Source organism: Lissotriton vulgaris, unplaced genomic scaffold (assembly GCF_964263255.1).
Source record: "Lissotriton vulgaris unplaced genomic scaffold, aLisVul1.2 SCAFFOLD_1591, whole genome shotgun sequence".
Lineage (NCBI taxonomy): Eukaryota > Metazoa > Chordata > Amphibia > Caudata > Salamandridae > Lissotriton > Lissotriton vulgaris.
The window spans coordinates 285,001-292,500 of record NW_028242271.1 but is presented as its reverse complement, the minus strand read 5'-3'; the positions used below and the strand labels follow the sequence as shown (position 1 = coordinate 292,500).

General features: G+C 48.4%; 1 protein-coding gene across 1 annotated transcript in view; it reads right to left on the bottom strand.

Moving 5' to 3' along the window:
* Positions 1-7,500, bottom strand: part of LOC147669012 (zinc finger protein 638-like) — a 472,920-nt gene that overhangs the window by 233,924 nt on the left and 231,496 nt on the right. The window lies entirely within an intron of this gene.

The window sequence follows — 7,500 nt, the reverse complement described above, 5'->3', positions numbered from 1 at the left end:
TCCCATTCATTTTTCCATAGGGCGGTTGGACTCACTTTTAGCTCGAACGGCTGAATGGATTTGCACGAAACTTGGCAAAATTGTAGGGACTGTTAGCCCGATGTGCCTTTGCTAGGTCTCAATATATGTGCTCCAGTAGTTTTTGAGAAATTAACGTTCAAACCAAGATATATATCTGTAACAGCGCTCTGGGCAGCGATCCGGTCCGCTTACTTTTCGCTTATCGGAACTTTGCGCGCAGAAAGCTGATTGGCTCTCCGGTGTCTGTCAACATTCTAAACAGTCCGGAGCGGACGCCATCTTGTCTCTCGGTAGGATCGAGAGAGAAGAAGAGGTGGAAAACGAAAGGGGAATTTAATGAAAGGGGGCAAGGTATCCCCCTCTTGACCCCCTAGGAATGTTGTTGGGGTTATTAAAGGGTCCCGTGGGGAAAATAAAAAAAAAAATGATTTTTCACGGTAGAAGCGCGGCCGCGAACTGGTAGCGAAACGGGAATTCGCCATTTTGTGCTTCGTTAATTAAATTACTAGTTATAAGTGGGTGCGGGAGACGTATCCTAATCCCCTATGTTTCCTGAGGGTGGCTGAGGAGGCTGATATATGTTGATACATCTCTTCCAGCGGCTGTGCGTGAGCTTTTTTTTTTTTTTGCTGCGTGACAGTCCGGAGCGGCCGCCATCTTGTCTCTCGGTAGGATCGAGAGAGAAGAAAAGGTGAAAAACTAAGGGGGAATTTAATGAAAGGGGGCAAGGTATCCCCCTCTTGACCCCCTAGGAATGTTGTTGGGGTTATTAAAGGGTCCCGTGGGGAAAATAAAAAAAAAATGATTTTTCACGGTAGAAGCGCTTCACGGGCCGCGAACTGGGCCGCAAACTGGTAGCGAAACGGGAATTCGCCATTTTGTGCTTCGTTAATTAAAGTACTAGGTATAAGGGGGTGCGGGAGACGTATCCTAATCCCCTATGTTTCCTGAGGGTGGCTGAGGAGGCTGATATATGTTGATACATCTCTTCCAGCGGCTGCGCCATCTTGCCTTTTTTCGAATGCCACAATTTTGTCGTGCACGGCAGCCATTTTAGATGCCAGGCTGGTCCCAGGTTATCACCTAACCCTGCGGATGTAGTTTATGGCCCCAGCTGTAGAGAATTCAGACATGCCAATCCTCCTGATTCAGGCGTGTGAGTACTGATTTCAGTGCTAGTCTCCCGCCTCCCGATTTCTGCAAGCAAAAACCCGGGGGCATATTACGAACAACTAGCGATAATTTTTGTCTCTAACTTGTTTAGAGACAAAAATTATCGCCGCACATCGGCGATTTTTATCGCAGATAAACCTTGCTATTATCGCAGAAAAGTCAGCGATATTCATGTATTATCGATCTAATGCTCTTAGCCATGTTATCCACCTCCCATTGGATAACATGGCTAAGAACTGCTCAGGGCAGGTGAAAAGTCAGCGATATTCATGTATTATCGATCTAATGCTCTTAGCCATGTTATCCACCTCCCATTGGATAACATGGCTAAGAACTGCTCAGGGCAGGTGTTAGATTTTGGAGATATTCGCGCTTAGCGCGAATATCTCCAAAAGTTGGTAATAGAAGGTAGCGATGTTAGGGACTGTTTCCAGTCGCTAACATCTTGGCACGCCACTTTGCATGTCATTAGTGATAAGTATCACTGACATGCAAAGCGGGGCCCAAGATGGTCGCTATCTCCTTTTAGCTGTCACTAACTGGTGTTAGCGACAGCTTGGTAATAGGGAAATAATTTTATCTCCGCTTTCATGGCTTTTAAAGCCAAAAAAGCGGAGATAAACCCCCTTGATAATATGCCCCACGATTCCTTGGGGGTTTCAGCTGACAGGGCTTGGTATTGTGTTACATGGTAATTTTTCCATGAAACGTCAGAGGGTCGATGCAGGGGTTCTAGAAGAGGTGATAAACCATTTAAGCCTCATGAACAAGCGCATGGTCTTTTAAAGATTTGTGAAGTACTCGGGGGGGCGGTGTGTGTGTGCCCTCTTTCAGGAGCGGGCGGGGGGGCACTGCCAGCAACTTGCCAGGTCAGGTAGTGTTCAACACGTGCATCACCCTTTCTCTGCCTGCTATTGCGCTCCATGCTTCGGAAAGGTAAGAAAAAGAACGTGCATTTGAGTTTGAAATGTCCGATCCTGCAGCAGCACACTTCCAAAGCCCACACATGACAATAACCCGATTCAAGGCCCCATTCACCCGTTTTTAAAAAAATAGATAACACTCCAACAAAGTAAGGTTATAAAACTTTATTAACTACTAACTTTAACGAACGGAACAAAAACTAAAAACATTTAAACATTTCTCAACACAAAAAGCAACAATGGTTAGAAGCTGTCTTTTGTGCGAATAGTCCCAAGGCAGCACAACGTGCAGAGTTCTGGACGGCACCCAGGTGATGTCGCCTGGGTGCCGCACTGGTTTAGGGATCCTACAATGCTGCTCCGAAAATTGGCGTGGGGCGTCCCGGGTGGGGCGGGGGGAGGCCTCGTCAGTAGCGGTCTGTTGTGCGAATAGTCCCAAGGCAGCACAACGTGCAGAGTTCTGGACGGCACCCAGGTGATGTCGCCTGGGTGCCGCACTGGTTTAGGGATCCTACAATGCAGCACAGAAAAACAGCGTGGGGCGTCCCGGGTGGTGCGGGGGGAGGCCTCGTCAGTAGCGGTCTGTGTCCAGTGTCACATGGCTGACACAACATGTACGACAGGCACCCAGGTGATGTCCAGTAAACTGCCGCACTGGTTTTGGTATCCTACAATGCTGCTCCGAAAATTGGCGTGCGGCGGCCCGGGGGGGGGGGGGGGGCGTGGGGGAGCCGGCGTGAACGGGCCTCCCCAGGTGGCGGCCATCTAGCTGAGTTGCGCTCGCTCTTGCGGCCACAGCGTCTCGCTCACCATGTTGTTGAGTTGCTCCCACTCTTGCAGTGCAGCGATAGGCGGCTGCCACATGGCTCTTAAAATGGCGGACATCTCCTCGGTTTTAGGCCTGGTCCACTGAAATGGTCCTGGGACACTTTGGAACTCGGACGCTTGCCTGCTAGGGCTTGGGCTCCATTCTCGAAAAGCGTCCCCTCAGCCGTGAAGATTGTATAAAAGTCTTGGGGGCCCCCCCGACTCCCGCAGGCTTCCGGTGGGGAGCGGCTGCCATGATTGCTCGCGGAATGACCACGACGGAGCCACGAGATGGTGGTGCTCTCATGCTGACGCCAGCTTCAGTCTGAATGATCCAGAAACAAGGTGGGGCTTTCATCGTTTGGGAAAAAAAAATGTTCTAAACCAATGAAAAGTGTTATTTTTAGGTCATATGACCAAGCCTTCCATCTTTAGGAAACCAAAAGTAAAATGAACCAATGAAAAGTTTTATAAACAAGTCACATGACCTGTTATGCGGCATAGGGCTACAAAAAGCGTAGAAAATCCGTTGGCACGTGAGGCGGCGTCAGTAGCGGACCGATGTGCGAATAGGCCGAAGGCAGCACAACGGGCCGAGATCCGGATGGTACCGAGGTGGTGTCCAGCAAATTGCCACACTGGTGTGGCCATCCTACAATGCTGCGCCGAAAGACGGCGTGTCCAGCTGAGTTGCGCTCACTGTTGCGGTACAGTGACTCGAACGCGCCGAGATCCGGATGGCACCGAGGTGGTGTCCAGCAAATTGCCGCACTGGTGTGGCCATCCTACAATGCTGCGCCGAAAGACGGCGTGTCCAGCTGAATTGCGGTCACTGTTGCGGTACAGTGACTCGAACGCGCCGAGATCCGGATGGCACCGAGGTGGTGTCCAGCAAATTGCCGCACTGGTGTGGCCATCCTACAATGCTGCGCCGAAAGACGGCGTGTCCAGCTGCATTGCGGTCACTGTTGCGGTACAGTGACTCGAACGCGCCGAGATCCGGATGGCACCGAGGTGGTGTCCAGCAAATTGCCGCACTGGTGTGGCCATCCTACAATGCTGCGCCGAAAGACGGCGTGTCCAGCTGAGTTTCGGTCACTGTTGCGGTACAGTGAGTCGAACGCGCCGCGATCTGGATGGCCCAGATGTTGTGTCCAGCAAGTTGCCGCACTGGTGTGGCCATCCTACAATGCTGCGCCGAAAGTCGGCGTGGGGTGCCCCGTTGGCTTATGAGGTGATGTCAGTAGTGGACCGATGTGTGAATAGGTCGGAACCAGCACAAGGCGCCAAGATCCCAATGGCAAGTCCTGGATGTTGAGTGCCTCAGTTGAGAGTTCTGAGCAGTGCTTGTAAGACTGTCTGAAGCTTATTTGCACCTGCTGCAGCTTCACTAGGTCCGGCTGAACTTTTTGCCTTTTCCTTTCTGCTTCTTTTCCTACAATGCGTTTCATCTGAAGACACGACCAGGTCCCTGAATGTGTGCAGGGGGACGCTATTGATTGAATGAAAATGGCGGCTTGACACAAAGCTGACTCAAGCGTTACTGTTGGTGCTATACAGACAAAAATTGGTTTTCAGTTTGTACATTCTTCAGGTTTTTTTTTTCCATCCAAGTCTGATTGAGAGTTTGTAGAAAAATGGCTTCAGATTTTCCACATACTACTCTTCAACATTCTTCCTAAATGTAACAATGTGAAACTCACTAGGAGAACGGCTGTTTCTGTTTCCTTTCAAAATGCTGCCAACAATATTTTCTGAATGGAAGACACCATCTTGTAGCATAAAGGGCCGAAAGGGGTTCTGGTCTGGCCGATGGTTGGTGGAGACATTTTGACTATATCTTGGACCTGCCCGGCCTCGCCCAAAATGGCGCCGGTATAAATGGGACTCGTAACTCCTTGCCCGCAAATGTATATCTAGAAAATGTTATTGTAAGTGGCCCTGTCGTATTTTAATTACAAAATGTACGTCCACCGATTCCGCAACTGTTAGACACCTTTGTTCTTGTCACCTAATGGCCCGCTCGTTACGTTCTTCTACAATGTAAATGTCTCCTCATCATATACGATTTCAGTTTGCTCCGTGGCCGGCCCACGTGGTTATAGGCCCGTATTTGTATACTGACATTTTCACAATAAAGGTTTTTAAAACAAAACACGGTAGTAGTATTTACATTTGTAAAGTTTTTACTTTTGGTGACTGTTTTCGAATCAGTAAAAGGCAAGTGAAATAAAGCAGTCCAATTACACGACGGATAAAAGGTATAATATGTAGGAACGCAGTAAAGATAAATGGTCAAGGGCAGTTGTGTTTTTCATGTCTGCAACATAAAGTGATCGATAAGAATCTGATAATCAGGCGTATCGGCGACTAAGACAGCAGGCCGAATCTCTTTAACTCAACGGCTCTGTCATGGAAGGAAGAAACGCCCTTTTTCTCGAAAAAGGAATATATTTTACTTGCAAGACAGTTGTAAATTTTCCGGGAAAGTACATTAGCCTGGAATATTATAACATGTGTTTGAAAAAAAAATATTGTTCGAAAATAATAAAACGCGTAATTTTTAGGTCATATGACCAAGCTTTTCATCATTAAATTAACAAAAGTAAAATGAACCAATGAAAAGTTTTATTAACAAGTGACATGACCTGTTATGCTTTCGTTACGCGCTGCGCGCCGCGCCTCGGATCACTTCCGGGTGCGCTAACGCGGCGTGTCATAAAACGCATTACGCGACAACGTAGGTCAACAATATAGTCTAAATGTCTCCACCAACCAGCGTTCAGAACACAACCCCTTTCAGCAGTCCAAAAAGTTCTGTTAAATGACAACAGAGGGGACAGGCAACAGGAACCATCAGTCAAAGAGGGGAGGGCAAGTTCTTCTCTTCCGGGTCATGTTGGGGCGCTACCGGAACTGATCGAATTGGTAGTCTATAGTGTTTCTGGATGTTTCAGACTAAAGCTGGCGTCAGCATGAGACCACTACCATCTCGTAGCTCCGTCGTGGCCATTCCACGAGCAATCATGGCAGCCGCTCCCCACCAGAAGCCTGCGGGAGTCGGAGGCCCCCAAGACTTTTGTAGAATCTTCACTGCTGAGGGGACGCTTTTCGAGAATGGGACCCAAGCCCTAGCAGACAAGCGTCCGAGTTCCAAGGTGTCCCAGGGCCATTTTAGTGGACCAGGCCCAAAACCGAAGAGCCGGCCGCCATTTTGAGAGTCCTGTGGCAGCCGCCTATCGCTGCAGCACAAGAGCGGGCGCATCTCAACTACATGGTGAGCGAGACGCTGTAGTCGCAAGAGCGGGCGGTAAACAGCTGAATGGCGGAAGAGGCACAGTGTAGCAAAAGCGGGCGGAATGGCAACTAAAACGATAAAGGGGCGCCCCACTACAGCTTGTCTTCAGGTCAAACGGATTGTGGGACAAGGTCCAGAATTGAAGAGTCATCAAAAGGCAAAAAGTTCCGCCGGACCCCGGGAGCCGGCCGCCTATGTCGGGGGCGATCTCAGGCTACACCAGTGCTATAAGACTTGGGGAGGGTGTCGGAGCCAAGCGTCTTCTCCGAGTCCATGGCCATCACACCGCCCCTCAGGGGCCTCCGTCAAGCTGTTTAGGAAGGTAACATATCACATTGTTTTCTAATGCAGTCAGGTCCACAAACGACACTCACTTACTTTGAGAATAGTGAAGCTGCAGTAGGTGGAAATAAGCTTCAGACAGTGTTACAAGCACTGCTCAGAACTCTTAACTATGGCACCCAACATCCAGAACTTATGCTATTTGAGAATGGTAGTGACATCGAAGCATCTCAGGGACCAAAACCATTAACGTACTTTCACGTATGAAAATCTTACTTGGGGAGGGGGCAGGAGCGAAGCGCCCCCTCCCAGTCAGCGCCACCACACCGTATGTTGAAAATCTGAAGCCATCGTTCTACAAAGTCAACCAAACTTGGATTGAAAAATCTAGAAAAATGTACAAACTGAAAACCAGTTTTGGTCTGCATAGCATCAGTAGCAACGCTTGAGTCAGCTTTGTGTCAAGCCGCCATTTTGATTCAACAAAGCACAGGCATTGAAAAAGGCTGAAATTCAGAACTCTAAACTATGGCACCCAACATCCAGGAGCTTGCCATCCGGATCTTGGAGCCTTGTGCTGTTTTCGATCTATTCACACATCGGTCCACTACTGACATCATCTTATAAACCAACGTTATGTAAATAGTTTTTTAATAAAATGTTTTACCCTGTTTCTTTGCTGGTGTGTGGTCTATATTTTTAATATTTGCATAGGGTTTGTCGTTATTTTGTGCGGGATGGGTGATGGAGCCGAGCTGTCTTGCAGCCCTCATGGTGTGGAGCTCAGTTCATCTCACTATTTTCGTATTTCTCATGAAGGGTTGTTCCTAATATTTCTATTTTAGCGAGGTCAAAAAGAGATCCAATTAGTGGCCTACTGATTTTGCTCGATTACTTTTATTTTTTTACACGATTTTTCACTATCTGCAAAGACTAAACAGAGTATTGCGACTTTGTGCTTGTTTGTAAATAGAGAATGATCCAAAGAGAACCAAT